Source organism: Schistocerca cancellata, chromosome 8 (genome assembly GCF_023864275.1).
Source record: "Schistocerca cancellata isolate TAMUIC-IGC-003103 chromosome 8, iqSchCanc2.1, whole genome shotgun sequence".
Taxonomy (NCBI): Eukaryota; Metazoa; Arthropoda; class Insecta; order Orthoptera; family Acrididae; genus Schistocerca; species Schistocerca cancellata.
In genome coordinates, this window is record NC_064633.1 from 189,295,317 (window position 1) to 189,313,413 (window position 18,097).

The 18,097-nt window shown below is 40.8% G+C and overlaps 1 long non-coding RNA gene across 1 annotated transcript in view; it reads left to right on the plus strand.

The window, feature by feature from the left end:
- The first annotated feature begins 171 nt into the window (after nt 1–171).
- LOC126095089 (uncharacterized) overlaps nt 172–18,097 on the plus strand; it is a 42,617-nt gene continuing 24,691 nt past the window's right edge. Inside the window, exons 1-2 of the long non-coding RNA XR_007521908.1 lie at nt 172–327; nt 16,564–16,765. This is a non-coding gene — a long non-coding RNA (uncharacterized LOC126095089). The remainder of the gene's footprint in view (nt 328–16,563; nt 16,766–18,097) is intronic.

An 18,097-nucleotide genomic window follows, 5' to 3' on the forward strand; every position in this document is an offset into this window, starting at 1 on the left:
GCCTCCGCCTCCCGCCGCCCCCGTGGCGGGTGCCGCCGCCAGATGGACCCTGCGGCCGGCGGTGCTCGCCCGCTCCCGCGCCTCCGCTTCCGGCCGCCCCCGTGGCCGGCGCCGCCCCGCTGCGCTGCCTGCCTGCCGACGCCGCCGCCCACATCCCAGATGGCCCCCGCGGCTAGCGCCCTGTCGTGAGCCGAACGCCCCGTCCCATCCGCCAGAGCCTTCAGCTGCCAACACGTGACTCGCCTGAAGCCACTGGCCACCACATTCCATACAGACGACCCAGAAGGCGCCGGCTGCTGTCCCAGAGGATGCCTCCAGGTACGTTAGGTACGTGGTCAGGTATTTTCATTTCAATTTATTTGTGACCTTTAGATATGATACAATCAGACAGCTTCCGATACGTTACGTGCTACAAATCTCCCAGTGTGTAGCACCCATTTTAGCAAATAACACGCGCGCGCAGGCGCACGTACACACACACACACACACACACACACGCAGACGCACGTACACACACACACACACAACCCATAATCTGATTTCCATGCATTTGATAAAATATTCATATTATTTTGCAAACCTGTAAATTAAATCTTACACTGTAAAGACAGAAGTCACGGGATACCTTCTAGCATCATGTCAGACCTGCTTTTCCCCGGCGCAGTCCAGTGACTGTACGTGGATGAACTCAACAAGTCGTCGGAAGTCCTCTGCAAAAATTTTGAGCCTCTATTTCAGACCATAATTGCCAAAGTGTTACCGGTGCAGTATTTTGTACATGAACTGACTTCTAAATTTCCTCTCAAATATATTCAATAGTATTCACGTCGGGCGATTTGGATGGTCATATGATTCGCTTGAACTGTCCAGAACGTTCTTCAAACCAACTGTTAACAATTGTGACCCACTGACAAGACCTCTTTGTTTGGGAACATGAGTCTATGAATAGCTGAAAATAGTCTCCAAGTAGCCGAACATAACCATTTTCAGTCAATGTTCGGTTCACTTGGACCAGAGGACTCAATACATTCCATGTAATCACAAACCCGATTATGGAGCCGCCATCAGCTTGCACATTGCCTTGTTGACAGTTTCGGTCCTGGCTTCGTGGGATCTGCGTCACACTCGAACGCTACCATCTACTCTTACCAAATGAAATCGTGACTCATCTGACCAGACCACAGTTTTCCAGTCGTCTAGAGCCCAACCGATATGGTCACAAGTCCAGGAGAGACGCTGCAGGTTGGCGTGCAGCTCAAAACGCCAAATTTCACCGCTCCTTCCTAACGGATACATTCGTCGTCTGTCCCACACCGATTTCTGCGGTTATGTCACCCAGTGTTAGTTGTCTGTTAGCACTGACACTGTGGATCTCAGAATACTGAATTTCCTAACGATTTCCGAAATGGAATGTCACTTGCGTCTAGTTCCAACTACATTCTGCGAATAAAGTCTGGTCACTCCCGCAGTACAGCCGTAATCACGTCGAATACCTTTACATGTGAATTACCTGAGTACAAATGACAGCTCCGGCAATGCACTGCCCTTTTATACATTGTGTGTTCTATGCTACCGCCCTTTGTACATGTGCATATTGCTATCTCATGACTTTTGTAATCTAAATTCAATTACCCCCACGATTTCAGTGGATAACTAACCCAAATCTGTAACACGTACAGGAAATAAAAAAATTACCAGTTGATAAAACATTAAGTTTTTATCCCGCATGAAAGACGCTTAGTGTGGCCAATATTTGCGACGTGGTAACAAGAACACCTGCGTGCCATTCATTCAAGTCCCTTTCACAAATCGTTCAATATGATGGCTTTCTTAGCGAGAACATAGGCAAATTCACTGCCACTGATACCATGGCGGCCCATAGTCTGGTGATTTCCTTGCTACGGAACCGTAATTTTGCAGTCTAATACACCAAGTTATGTGCTGACTGCGAAGATGTCAGGATAATTCTTGTATCTGCATCCAAGCCAGCAGCATAGTTTACATGCCGTGTTCGCGTCCAAGGGGAAGAACACGCTACGATTGAAGTATCCAGCTTGGAAAGAACAAGTGTACATCGATAAAGAAGTTGAAGGAACAGAACACAGTAACACAGTTTCCTTGGGACGACAGTCTGTGCTACTTGGTTCAAGTTGACAGTCAGTCATTTATGTGGCACTTGTATGATTTACAGACACGAAGTCCGTGAGACACTGGTCAACGAAGAGGGTAAGCTGCTCGAAAATGGACTGGAGATAGCATCCAGTGAGGTGGCGAGATCGAGTGCGGTGAAGATGAGGTACATTTAGGTGGTAGCTTGAGGACTGTTCTGACGAGGTCCAGAGAGGTGGTAGCTTGAGGATGATTGAAGTCCAAGGAAGCTGCAGTGAAATATTCCTTGTTGGGTGGGCGAGGTGAGCTCTGAGTGGTGAGATACTAGGTTCAGGTTGGGTAATCCTGGAGTGTGAACTCCCTGCAGAACAGTCAAGCTGTGACTTAATACTCCTTCAGCAGGATATTAGTGGACGCACGTGACTCACAGAAGTGAAGTAGTGACGTGGTGGCAGCGATATTTGCGGCAATGTGTATGCCTGTGGTGGCAAGACTCATGACATATGATACCTTCGCAGCTGCTGTAGTTTCAGTCGAAAAACAACACAGCGTGTGTCTGTTGATGTGAACTGTTTTCATCTGACCTCCGGTGGAAGTGCCACTGGCAGACCAGAGCTGTGGTAACTCTTGATATACAGCTGCATGGTTGTTGGTATAGGCAGTAGCCACAGTCACAGCGTTCTTTTCTCCCTAAGGGAGAGACGACAGATCTGTCTCAAAGAACAGTAACTTCCAATGGCAGTAGGCGCCCGAGGATCAGGAAGGTGGTCACTGGAATGATGGCAGAAGCGTGGACCCAGGCAGCATTGGAGGACGTCAGATGGCCCTCACGAGGCCCCCAACAGACGGGAGCAACTTGGATGAGGACTGGTGGAATTGGACCTGAAAAACAGAGATGTAAGTTGTCACCCTCTAGGAAGGTCGACCTGGTCGCCAGGAATGGCGATGCTGATGGAGATGCAATGTCATCATCATCATCTAAGGTAGATCGAGCTGCTGATGATGGCAGTGAATGTAGGATCCAGCATGACACAGGTTTGCGTCAATTGAAGAATGCATACCTAGAGGCTGTGGGAAATGTAGCTAGTGGCCTGAGAAAAATGTGCAGATGAGGAATAGCTGGCTTCCAACAGGTCCGTAGCAATGTGGGCAGATGAGGTGAAACTGACTGCAGAAAAGCTGGCTGTGGTTTGGTCAGTTGCACTTGAGGCAACTGCAATTGGAAGAGCTGCATTTGGGTCGCTGCAGTTGGGCTGGCTGTGTTTGAGCTGCTGTGTTTGAGCCAGCTGTGGTTGGGTTAAATGCAGAGGAGAGAGCAGATAGGTGGAAAGAATACATTGAAAGCCTCTATGAGGGTGAAGATTTGTCTGATGTAATAGAAGAAGAAACAGGAGTCGATTTAGAAGAGAGAGGAGATCCAGTATTAGAATCGGAATTTAAAAGAGCTTTGGAGGACTTACGGTCAAATAAGTCAGGAGGGATAGACAACATTCCATCAGAATTTATAAAATCATTGGTGGAAGTGGCAAGAAAACGACTATTCACGTTGGTGTGTAGAATATATGAGTCTGGCGATATACCATCTGACTTTCGGAAAAGCATCATCCACACAATTCCGAAGACGGCAAGAGCTGACAAGTACGATAATTATCGCAAAATCAGCTTAACAGCTCATGCATCGAAGCTGCTTACAAGAATAATATACAGAAGAATGGAAAAGAAAATTGAGAATGCGCTAGGTGACGATCAGTTTGGCTTTAGGAAAAGTAAAGGGACGAGAGAGGCAATTCTGACGTTACGGCTAATAATGGAAGCAAGGCTAAAGAAAAATCAAGACACTTTCATAGGATTTATCGACCTGGAAAAAGCGTTCGACAATATAAAATGGTGCAAGCTGTTCGAGATTCTGAAAAAAGTAGGGGTAAGCTATAGGGAGAGACGGGTCATATACAATATGTACAACAACCAAGAGGGAATAATAAGAGTGGACGATCAAGAACGAAGTGCTCGTATTAAGAAGGGTGTAAGACAAGGCTGTAGCCTTTCGCCCCTACTCTTCAATTTGTACATTGAGGAAGCAATGATGGAAATAAAAGAAAGGAGGTTCAGGAGTGGAATTAAAATACAAGGTGAAAGGATATCAATGATACGATTCGCTGATGACATTGCTATCCTGAGTGAAAGTGAAGAAGAATTAAATGATCTGCTGAACGGAATGAACAGTCTAATGAGTACGCAGTATGGTTTGAGAGTAAATCGGAGAAATACGAAGGTAATGAGAAGTAGTAGAAATGAGAACAGCGAGAAACTTAACATCATGATTGATGGTCACGAAGTCAATGAAGTTAAGGAATTCTGCTACCTAGGCAGTAAAATAACCAATGACGGACGGAGCAAGGAGGACATCAAAAGCAGACTCGCTATGGCAAAAAAGGCATTTCTGACCAAGAGAAGTCTTCTAATATCAACTATCGGCCTTAATTTGAGGAAGAAATTTCTGAGTATGTACGTCTGGAGTACAGCATTGTATGGTAGTGAAACATGGACTGTGGGAAAACCGGAACAGAAGAGAATCGAAGCATTTGAGATGTGGTGCTATAGACGAATGTTGAAACTTAGGTGGACTGATAAGGTAAGGAATGAAGAGGTTCTACGCAGAATCGGAGAGGAAAGGAATATGTGGAAAACACTGATAAGGAGAAGGGACAGGATGATAGGACATCTGCTAAGACATGAGGGAATGACTTCCATGGTACTAGAGGGAGCTGTAGAGGGCAAAAACTGTAGAGGAAGACAGAGATTGGAATACGTCAAGCAAATAATTGAGGACGTAGGTTGCAAGTGCTACTCTGAGATGAAGAGGTTAGCACAGGAAAGGAATTCGTGGCGGGCCGCATCAAACCAGTCAGTAGACTGATGACCAAAAAAAAAAAAAAAGTGGTTGGGTCATCTGCAGTTGGACTGGATAGGGATGGGCCATTGGAGTGTGAATAAGGAGTACAGATCAGCTGGAATAATGAGTAGCAATACAGAGGACACTGCAGGGTGTTTTGTGTCTGAAAGAGTATGGAAAAGTGGACAGGTAAGGAGGATAAGTAAGGAATTCTGTGGCATCGATAGAGGTGGGATGAGGAACTGAGGAGCACAGTAGGTATGAGCAGATGAATGGGCGAGAAGAAAAGCTCATTGGCAAGTGTCTGCATGATCTGAAGTACTGTATTGTGAAGAAGGCGGGCTGTGGCTTCAGCTCTTCGTTCCACAGGTATCAGTGGCCCAGTCATTGGTTCCGGGTTGAGGGCAGGGTGTGGAAGAGCTAACGTCTGCAAGGGGGCTCAGAGCCATGTTGTAAGTGCTGCAATCGAAGCAAGAGCTGTGCCAATATGTCAGAGTGCTGCAGTGTTACACTGAAAGTAGATGGTAGATTTTTAGAAGACATCTAGCGTAGAGATGGGCGAAACTATTCTCTTGAAGAATCAGATCATAACTACCGACTCATTGAAATGAACTGTCCGCCTGCTTAGCTGGGTGGTAAAGTGCTTGCCTCCCATGCACTGCGCCCAGGTTCGATTCCCGGCCGTGTTGGAGAATTTCTCCACTCGTGGACTAGATGTTGTGTTGTCACCATCGTCATTTCATCCTCAAATTGGCCACAAGTCGCCCAGTGTGGCACTGACTGAAATAGGAGTTGCACTTGGCGGCTGAGCCCGAATGGGATCTCCCAGCTAACAGTGCCATATGATCATTTCATTTTTTCATTGGAATGAGCTAGCTGTTTCTTATGATTCTCCACTCACCATTCATTTCTCGAATTAAATGAAAGCAATGCGCCTTTCCTTTTTAATTCAAGGTCACTGTACATATAATTTTACTTTATTTTATCCTGTTTTTAAAGAATGTTGGAATAGGACTAATAATTTTCGTTCCTTACAGTTTTAAGATTTCCAAAGACTTTTACATTTCTAATTCAGTATCAATTAAAAATATCACAACAAATTTCTGAATAAGGGTGTTGAAAATTAAAACAGTAACTCATTATTATTAATTTTTCATAAATTTATTGAAAACAAAGTATTATATGAAATATAACTGAAATTAATCTATTACTTTCTGAAATTATCTGTAGTTGTCATTTACAGCCAGCATAGCAGTATATGTCTATTTTGGCAATCGCTGCTAGCCCCAGATTGTGGCTTCCTTGGAACAGACTGACAGTATCACCCAACACCTCCAAAACTGAACAGTTGCCATCTTTTGTGACAGTTTTTGCTGATTGGCCTTTCTTTAAATTTTCTTGTATTTCAGATAGTTGTATGAAGGCAAAAGAATTCTTACTGAAAAACGTAACTTGTCTTTTAACCTCATCAAATGTTTTCGGTATTGACTTTCATACTGTGTTCCACAGTCTGATGTAAGGAGTGTGCAAAACATGGGACATATGGAAGTTACAGAAGCTTCACAATTGGCTTCATATTTGAACTATTGTCCATCTGTATAATACTGATTTTTAACTTCAAGTTATATTTGGCTTAATGGCCTTTACCCAGCTCGAAATATTTTCTATAGTACGCTTTTCTTCAGATTTGATGCAGTTTTACCATCTACAAAATGTGCTGTAGGTGTATACAGACAAATATTGTCCACTTGTCATTGACCATCAATAAGAAATGTCCTAATGCCAGTAACAAAAACCAATGACCATATTAGCATCAACATTAACACAGTCGTTTAACAACTTTACCTATTTTACATAACATAAAACACTGTAAGTATATGAATGTTAAACTACAAAACTGATTGTACTTACCGTTGGTCTCCTATTATGATTTTCTCATTATATTACGTTATGCTTAGTAGGTCCTTGAAAATGGCTCAAACACAGAAACTGCATTAGTGAAATACGAACAGGAAGAGATACAAGCGAATATGGTGTCATTTAAAGAAATTATAGAATGTGTTGGTTCATAGTACAAGAAATTAATGATGTTACTTAATGTGACTGCCTTTATATCATTGACAGACTTGCTTATATGTTTTTTCGAACGAAAATCGGTTAAGAGTGAGGATGTCTCAAAAGGAACCAAACCAGGACTGGGTTTGGAACCAAACGACAATGGCAGATTGAAATGAGATACTCACTTTAATTTCCTGTTTTGAGAACTTCATCTGAAGTGGAAGCAGACATTGGTGATCATGATTCATAAGAAACAATTTCTCAAATTTCTGCCTAAGAATCATCGACTGACTGATTTCGATGAAGTTTCTGACCACATTGTTCCAGAATTAGTGTTATGTGCTTTAATATTAGATAGGTCTTCAGGTCTGAAGAGGAGCCAGAAGAACAGGAAACTACTGCTAATGGCATTTTGCATTTTTAATCTAGATTGGTAAAAGCATATAATTTATGACTTTCAATTTTTATGAATGAAGGCAAATTGCTTGACTTACATTCTAAGATCTTAAAAAAATTCATGTTGAAAAATTGAAATACTTCTATGAAGAAGCACTTTTTAAATAGTAAAAACTTAAAATGAGAATACATGTACATTCAGTGTATTCAATAATGTATAAAAGCACTAATATATATATGAAACTTAATAATGTAGTGTGTATATATATATATATATATATATATATATATATATATATATATATATATATATATATATACATTATTATTGTTACAATAGATAATATCTAAGGTAAGCTTAATTTGAATGAAGAGCTGTTACTCAAAAGATTCAAGTCAAGCTGTGAGCTTAATCAGGAATGAGCCATGATCACTGTGAGCTGAATCAGTGAGTGAGCCAAGAATGCTAAGAGTAGGGCAGCTCTTGAGTCACTCTGTGTATATTCAGAAGCAGTGAGCAGCTTCTAGGAGTTCAGTGAGTTAATGAGTGAAGAGCAAAATCACAAGTCAGTCACATACAATACAAATCAGTGAGTGAGCAACGAGGGCTGTGACTCATGAGTGACCTGTCATCAACTCTGTGCTCAGTAGGAAGTGGTAGGGGAGCCACAACCTTCCGCTTCAAGGAGCATTATGTCATGTGGTGCAGTATCGAATGGGCTAATATGCCAGCTCATTGTGAGCTGCCTTTTCAAATCAAAAGCAAAAATAAAAGGCAAGAAAGTGTTTTATGCATTAATACAGTGTTCGAAGGGAGTGATATTTCTATTCTTTTCGTGACTGACAAAAGCTACTCACGGTAGCAAACTATCTAAACTTATATCTAATGTATTGTATACAGTGTTTCTTTTGCAGTCATAGTGATTAATTCAGCATGCTCAGTGGGATTCTGTTGCAGTGGCCTAGAATCTTTGTTCTACACACTGATATCACTGGGAAGGCTTTTCAGATCTGAAGAGCTACTATTACTTTTTCCTGAGTCACTGATCACTCACTCTGTGAAAGGGTCTAGCTCTTTCAATCAGTTCAGTAGTGGATCGCCCATCTCTAAAGTGATAAGCATTCAGCAACAGACCATGCAGTAGTTATGGAAGGCTACACAAAACATGAAAACATGAAAAGTCTGAATGCCTGGACACTAGTCACTCCTGGGATGTAATGGAGAGGTTATCCTCATCACCATCGCAGTATTCATGTCTGAGGGGAAAAAAGACTACAGTTGAGTTCTGAGGTACCAAAGAGCAATTGTCCATTTATTAAGAAGACGAAGGAAGGGAGTCCAATAAAACAGTTTCCTTGGGATGTCAATCCAAACTACTTGGTTTATACTGAAAATCAATGACTTATGTTGTCCTGGAATGTTCTTTCAAGAATTAAGTCTGAGAGGCTATGATCAGTGGAGAACTGGGAAGTTCTTGAGGATGGATTGAACATGATGTGCAATGATGTGGTGAGCTTGAGGATGGTGAAGATATAATAAGGTGGCAGCTTGAAGGTGGTTGAAGCAAGATCCAGTGAGTCGGTAACTCAAAGATGGTTGTAGTGTATGGACACTCCTTGTTCCACAGCAGGATGAGTAACTAGGCATAACTGGCGTAATCCCAAAGCGTGGACTGGCTGCAGAGCAGACGGTCAGCAGCCTAAATACTTGGCTTGCTGAAGAATTCTAATGTCATTTATGAAAGCAAGGTAGTACTGTAATGCCAATGCTGTTTGTGGCGATGCTTAAGGCTCAGGTGGCGAGGATGGCGTCACACAATATTGTGGCAGTTGTTGGAGTTTTTGTTGAAAACAGCCTTGTGCATGTCTGTTGATGTGGTCTGTTTTTATCTGATATCCAGAGGAACGGTCATTAGCAGGCCAGATGAGCAGCAGTCCACGTTACTTGATTGAATAGTTGGTTGCTTTGGCATGGGTGGTAGCTAGGGGACAGAGCATGAAGTCCATCTAATATCACAGTGAACGTGGCATGTGTGTACAGAGACTGGCAGCTGGCGCTGTAAATGGCAACTGTGGTATATCTGTTCATCATGATGTTCAGCTACTTCCAAAAGTATTTTGTGTCTGAGAATTTTAGAAATTAGACTAACCCGGTGGCTGACATGTGAACCTTATGGCCTGATCCTCTTTGATTTCCTTTGCACTTATAGAATTGGAAGATTTGTGCACAGTTGTTGCCTAAAGCAGTAAGATACAATCCTCAGTAAACCTCTAAAAATGTAACTGTGGACATTTAAAGATTTCTGACAGTGTAATGAAGTCACCAGCTTCTTTTATAGCATGTAAGTCTTGTAACCACAGAGCCATAGGTTTGAAACTCAGTAGTGCTAAATCCATTTTATAATTTTTTAAAATATTATATTTATTACCAAATAGAAATGTTAATTAATAAATAATGAATAACAATTTACAATAAAAGTGCACCTTTTTATTTTTAATTACTAGTCATATAAAATGTGAGTAGTGACTTTAAATAAAAAGTTGTTGCAAATATGTAAAATATGAAATTAAAAGTAAAACACATATTGAACTAGAGACTGAATGTTATTGTTACTGTAAGAAACTTTTTCATTTAACAACACAGTTGGTATTTCATTATAATTTTTTAGTTACTTCTGTACCATTTATAATTAAAAACAAGGAAAATAATTTATTAAAAACCATGAGTCAATATTTGTTCATCTTTAATTGATTTTTCGATTTGATAATAATTATAGAATTCAAATATAAGTTGCAAAAAGTAATTGCTACTCAAACATAAACCAGGTACTTCATGATAGCAATGCTCACTCAGCTATTTGCTGTTGTGTTAAAATGCTTGATATGCTTCACACAATTTTTTGTTTGTATGGCTGTCTTCCACAGCAGCTGTTATATATCAGTAATTGTTGATTTTTCTGTATTAAGCCTAAGTGCTCTATCGACTGAGCCATCCATACACAATTCATGACTCATCCTCACAGTGTTACTTCCACCAGTAGTTTATCTTCTAGAAGGTTTTCCAAATAAAAGTTATTACATCTACAATTACTTTCTTGCAACATTAAAATGATGAATTTCTTTTTTGTTAGTACATTGTTACCAACATCATGCTTAAAAATAATATCTTTGAATCTCAACTAGGACTCCCTCAGGTAACAAGGAACTTTCATATGTTATCTGCTTGACTAAATATAGTACCTTAGCATAACTTTTGCCTTCTAAATAGCAAATTTTACATGCATACAAAATTAGTGACTGCTTACTTTTTCCATACATTTAATCACAGCATAAGATCCTGAATTGCGAACACTGTAAGGTGGTTCTTCATTTCTGTCAGTTAACTGTTGGTCTTCTTCTGAAGGAACACTAACAATTACTGTCTAAATTCATCTTGCAAATACGCAACCCTGCATTTTCGGTTAGCCAAAACAGAAGTCAGATTAAGGAATACCTTAAAACTGAAATTTTGGGCAATGAAACTGGACTGAACGTTTGCTTAGCATCTACTTAAATTAAAACAACAAAATTTAAGTTATAAATATTGTCATCTCTGTTTCCAGCCTCTTTTTCCACACTTTTTATAAGTTATATAGGGTATACTGTCTTCTGAATCTGTGATGTAGGTCTTATTAAGAACAAGTTTCGCTTTATGTTAAAGCATCTTCCGAGGTCACTATAACAATATCTAATTTCTTACAATTTTGTTTGCTAGGGTCATGAACAGTCCTCATGCTTACACTTGCTACTATTAATAGTATTAAATTATCACTACTACTCTATGGTTTTTTTTGTTTCTTATGTCATTCTTTACATTCTTCCCTACATATGTGGATAGATTTCAACATGCAGCGTTTGAACTAACACTTTATATATTACATTTTTTGATGTAAAGGTCGACTGTCAACTCACCATTTAATGTACATTGTTTTGATTTTGCAGAATTAATTTGTCTTTTATTTCGTTTTGGTAGAGCAGAAACTTCTGCTATTGATGCCTGTGTGTTTATGTATTTTGACTAATGTATGTGTGAGAGTGTGTGTGTGTGTGTGTGTGTGTGTGATAATTTTCACTGGCGTTTCGCCAGATATTTGCAGTTTCGTTTTTGCAATATAAAACTGGAGTCAGCCCAAACAAATACTGCTTATCACCTCTTTCTTGTGATATCCACCATCAACGGAAGCCGTCGATTTGTTTCCCATCACAAACAAAATGATTTTTAAAGTCTATGTTCTTGTGCCCATTCGACAGAGCTGGACAAAATTAATCTACTCCGATATTCATATTTTCGGTGTGTATTAAGAGGTTCGGTAAAACGCAAAGAATAAGCATACTTCCACAGTGACAGCGCCACTCTGGGCTGAGCTAACTGCTACCATCATACGAAAGTGCTGCTCAGTCGCTGCTGGAGTACTGATTATTCTTCATGTTTTACTGTTCCTGTCAATATATATCTATAAAACGAGTAACACATGAAAGAAAATTGAGACTGCTCTGAAAATGGGCACGTGAAATTGCATTTTAAAGGTAATTCGTTTGTAATATCAACAGAACGAGGCTTTCTGTCGACAGTGGGCGTCTATGAAAGACATGATGAGCAGGATTTGTTTCGGCTTACCCCAGCTCCATGTTGCAAATATCTGGTGAAACACCTGAAATAATGCGCCTGATGATTCATGGGAGAGACAGTCAGTCAGTATCTTTATTTATTTATTTATTTATTTATTTCTTTATCGGGGCCTTTCCCACTTCAGGGTGGGTTCGGCCTTGTTAGTATTGATTTGGCAATGTTAGTTGCAGAGGGTGGCTGGATGCCCTTCCTGCCACCACCCCAACCCCCCCCCCCCTCCCCCCCCCAGGACGAAATTAGTGTACCGCAGCTGTCTGTGTCTAGCGTAAGCCATGGAATTGTGCGAACATTTGTCAAATGTCTGCGAGTCGTGTAACTGAGGCGGAATGTGGGGACCAGCCCAGTATTCACCTATCAGGATGTGGAAAATCGCCTAAAAACCATGTCCAGTCGGGCTGGCACACCAGCCCTCGTCGTTAATCTGCCGGGTGGATTTGATCTGGGGCTAGCGCCCTACCTGAGAGTCCAGGAAGCACCACATTAGCGGTTTCGGAGTTATATATTGGTGAAAAACAGTCTGAAAAGATTGCAAGGGTATTATAGAGGAGCTGTGCTGAGAAGTTATTGTTAAGAAAAAAGTTCGATATGTTGCGGCGTTTTTGAGTTTATTATCATTTAAGTTAGCTAATCAGGCAATTCCACACACAAATTCAGGTGGCTTTCCAGATACAATTAGTGTCAGTAGTTCTCATATCGCAGATATTAGCTCACAAGACCGCTCAGAATTTGGAACGTGTTTGAACCTTACTGCCATGCCACGTCCAGTTGTTGTATTGCTCTCTTGTTCGGCTCGTGAAACCAAATAAAGAACATGTCTCTGGCAGGCTGCTTGAATTTGAATGTGTAATGGCCTGATTAGCGCAATGTATCGATTTTTCCGTAACAGATTTTCGCAGAGGAACCTGCAACCCCCCTACAAGCTTTTCAGACCGTTTGTCACCACCCTGTACATATAGTGATACCTGTTGCGTGTGTGTGTGTGTGTGTGTGTGTGTGTGTGTGTATGTATGTATGTGTTTGAGAGTTGAGCTCATATGTCTAGTATGTTCTTACCTGTGTGTACATAAATTGTTGCTTTACTGTGGTACAGTGGTAGTGATCTAGAGTGCGTACATTTTCTTGTTCATGTGACACTATTTTTGTGGCTTCTTGAGGGACTCCTCTTTACTTACTACATGTTTTATTAGTTTAAATAATATTTGGTTGCCAAAGTTTGTTTTTACTTTGCTATGCAGTTCTTTTACATTATTTCCGTTTCGATTTGGAAGTTCTCTTCTAGCATCAGAAGATGTTTTTTGTTACTGAATCTCTTTTCATTGTGCCGTGAAGGTGTTGTTGGTGTGTGTGTTTGTAGTGGGTGTTGCCCATTTCTGGATTTATGTGGTCTTGTGATTCCTGTTTTTAATTTTTTTTTCTCATTCAGTTCTGAAACTAGAAATTGTTGACATCCATTACTTTTTGCTACATGGATTGTATGTGCAACGCCTTATTATAGTTCTGCTCATCAAATGGTATGAAAATGGAAATGAGCGTTTGGCGTCATTGGCCAGGAGGCCCCTTACGGGGCAGGTCCAGCCGCCTTGGTGCAGTTCTTATTACATTCGATGCCACAATGGGCGACCTGCTCGCCAGATTGGGATGAAATGAAGATGAAGACAACACCCAGTCCATGAGCGGAGAAAATCCCTGTCCAGCTGGAAATCGAACCCAGGCCCTTTAGGACGGTAGTCCGTCACGCTGACCATTCAGTTATCAGGGCGGACCATCAAATGGTGCTTTGTTTAGTTGGTGAACCATATACCTGAGAGCTGCTTGTTTTTCATACTGGGCGTGGTTAGATGGTTTGTGCAATATTATTTCTGGTGTGGTCTTTTCTTTTTTTACTGTACATACTGAATGAGTGTAAGCTATTTTCCTTTTTGATGGATACATCTAGGAATTGTATTTGGCGTGCTTTTTCTCTCCCTAAACTGAACCATGTTTATGTGTAGTTGGTTTATCTCTGTGTGTGGTTGTTCTAACTTATTTTTTGGTCATTTGCCAATCACAGTATTGATCCATGTATCTCTAACAATATTTTATGCTGTATTTTCCTGGCACTATTTTCTGGAACATTCTTTCTTAAATTATGTTCATTCCTGAAATGAGGATCCCGATGGTAACCATTCTTGTGGTAAGAAGAATGATTTATTGAAGTGAAAGTAGTTTCTAACAGAAATGATGTGTAAGAGTGCTACTATGGTAACTGATTATATCTGGGTCTCATTCTAGCATTTTGATTGCTTCTTTTGATGTGAATGTGGAGTGCACGTTATCTACATTAAATGACACCGGAATTATGTTTCTGGAATATGAAGTCTTTTTTGGTGATTATTAGTTCTTTTGTGTTTTTTACTATTCTGTCATTTGGTGTTTTATACTGCCGTGTAAGTAGATTTAATGTATTTCTGGTGAAGGTGTGTGTGTGGATGATTTTCTTTATTTTACAACTGGTCTAACATAACTATTTACTTTTCGAGGTTTTGGTTGGCTCCTAAGTTTTAGAGCATTAGGCTCCACAAGTGTGATATGAGCTTTCTGTCTGTCATCGAGTGTGTGTTCTACAGTCTTTAAAACATTTTTCTTTTTGTATGGAAAGCTGCTGTTTGGGACTGATAGTAGTTCTGTGATTTTATTCTGTGAAATGAAATTGTGTGACTTGCTACTTTCCATGAGATCCACGGTTGATCCATGAGAAATAATGTGTTCCCCTTGTCCGCTGTGGTTATGATTAAATTTTCTGTGTAGTTTTTCTCTAAGGGTTTCCAGAGTTTTAGCTTCTGTGTTTATCTGTCTCGCTTTTTTATGCTCATGTAGCTATGACACTTTTAATTTTCTTTCATATCAGGTCACTTATAGGACTATATTTATGATGTCTGTGTCCTTCCTCTGTCTTTGAGACAGTATATTGGATAAAAAAAGATGGTACATACTCACGTATAGAATGAAGCTGATGCACATAATTGGGGAGATCAGCAAGAAACAAAGAATAAAAATAACGTACAAAAGGAATAGCTCAGTGCAGAAATGTTTAAGTAACAAAGATGAGACCGACGTATAACAGAAAGGTGGAATTTTTCCAACTCCAGTGCAATGATTCTGATGCTCTGTGCTAGGGCAGACCAGTAGAACACTTGAAACAAGGTTTAAACAACGTAAAAGAACATGGAAGCATGGCATCAGCCATTCAACATATGCAGAACACCTCCGACACTGAAAACCACAACCTTACCACAATAGAAACATACATGAGAATAGTCAGGTTCAGTAACAAGAAACAGCTTCTGGCCATACAGGTGAACTTTCAAATCCGAAAGGCAATAATAAGAAAGAAACTCATACTAATCGAGCAAACAAACGTTAGCAACCCAACGTTATTTAAACCAATAAAAGTTATTGTAGATAAATAAAAGCCTTGTAGATGCCACAAAAATAGTATTACATCAACAAGACAATTCACCTACTCTCAATCACCACCACTGTACCATAGTAAAGCAATAATTTACGCACACAGAGGTTAGGTGACATTAGACATTTTAGCTCTCCTTACACGCACACACGCGCGATCGCGCGCGCGCTGACACACACACACACACACACACACACACACACACACACACGGCTATACACACATCAGTATAAACACACACAAAACAGGAGCTGACGCTCCTGCTACCATCAAAAGGAATAATAAATCTTGTATTACAGTGGAAAAAGACGGTATAACCGATATAACTTGGAATTTAGATCAGTACTCACAACTGAAGTTCGAAGTAAGCGAATGCAGCACCACATCCGATGTTTGTGATAGAGGTAAGAAAAAGATCAAGTGATAATGCCTTCAACAGCAAAATCCAAATTATTTTCTGTATCATTGGTTCATTACCGACCTGTCCAAAAAATCTTTGAATGATATCCCCATTTGTCTTCTGACGTGATAGCATCGAATCACATTTTATGGTAGTTAGTTTGCTACATATTCCGTTGAACACATTTAAGGCAACTCGGTATAACGTGAAAGGCGTCACTAAGTTCACATGTTTAATACGATTTCTCAATGAAAGTATGACTAATTACGTAACTGTATTTCAATTTTTACTTTAAATACTTAATATACAATCAGATCAAACAAATGTAACGTAATTATACACAGAAGCACCGAAGCAACTGTCACAAACTATTTTCAAAAATTTCTTCAGTTAAGATGTTTGAATGTGCGTGAAGGTTACAGTATTATTATATTACCTCAACATAGGTAGTATTTCGCGTCGGTTGTTTCTTAATACACCTTCTTTTCCGAGTCTCACAGATCTGGTCTTTCGTTACCCGATTCGTCATTAAATCCATAGCAGTTTGATGGGCAGTGTGCCTCCCTCATGTCGTGCCGGTTTCCTTCCAGAGCAGCGCCACCCACTGACGACACGCGCCCACACCTCACCTGCGACCTCCTTCCACTGTCTCCGCCCGACGACGTGAGAAGGTAGCGGGGAATCCCCGAGATGCCACAGCCCAGTGTCATCTGCCATGTGTCATCCGCACACAGTGGCACTTGAGTTTCCCACAAACCATCCTCGATATGCCTTCGTCTTCCTGTGGACTTGGTGAGTATCGTCGTAGCTATAATGTCACCCTAGCATAAAGATTGCTTAGAAGTTGCGTATTACGATGCCCAATATCCTAATTTCCATTAATAATGTAAATAGTTTTGTTTGCTGCTTCTTCCATAGTTCACATAAAATGCGAAACATGATATGTAATATCAGCATGTTATAAATCAAATAGTCAAATGCATCTTTTAAATGTTTCTCTGGCTACATACTGGTGGTTTAGGAAATTATTCTTAGCTTTCTAATTCCATGATTGCGATGAACTTAATTTTTGCTTAGGGGAAATAAACTTTGGTTAATATCAGTTATTACATTATAACATGAACTAAACGAAATTTCAAAGCAGCTGTCAAGATTCGATGCGTATCTAAAGTTACTTTCGTTATATCCACCACTGGCCATTAAAATTGCTACACCAAGAAGAAATGCATATGATAAACGGGTATTCATTGGACAAATATATTATACTGGCACTGACATGTGATTACATTTTCATGCAATTTGGGTGCATAGATCCTGAGAAATCAGTACCCAGAACAACCACCTCTGGCCGTAATAACAGCCTTGATACGCCTGGGTATTGAGTCAAACAGAGCTTGGATGGAGTGTAGAGGTACAGCTGCCCATGCAGCTTCAACACGATACCACAGTTCATCAAGAGTAGTGACTGGCGTATTGTGACGAGCCAGTAGCTCGGCCACCATTGACCAGACGTTTTCAGTTTGTGAGTGATCTGGAGAATGTGCTGGCCACGGCAGCAGTCGAACATTTTCTGTATCCAGAAAGGCCGGTACAGGACCTGCAACATGCGGTCGTACATTATCCTGCTGAAATGTAGGGTTTCGGAGGGATCGAATGAAGGGTAGAGCCACGGGTCGTAACACACCTGAAATATAACGTCCACTGTTGAAAGTGCTGTCAGTGCGAACAAGAGGTGACCGAGGCGTGTAACCAATGGCACCCCATTCCATCACACCGGGTGATACGCCAGTATGGCGATGACGAATACATGCTTCCAATGTGCGTTCACTGTGATGTCGCCAAACACGGATGCGACCATCATGACGCCGTAAACAGAACATGGATTCATCCGAAAAAATGACGTTTTGCCATTCGTACACCCAGGTTCGTCGTAGAGTACACCATCTCAGGTGCTCCTGTCTGTGATGCAGCGTCAAGGGTGACCGCTGCCATGGTCTCCGAGCTAGCAGTCCATGCTGCTGCAAACGTCATCGAAGTGTTCGTGTAGATGGTTGTTGTCTTGCAATCATCTCCATCTGTTGACTCAGGGATCAAGACGTGCCTGAACGATCCGTTACAGCCACG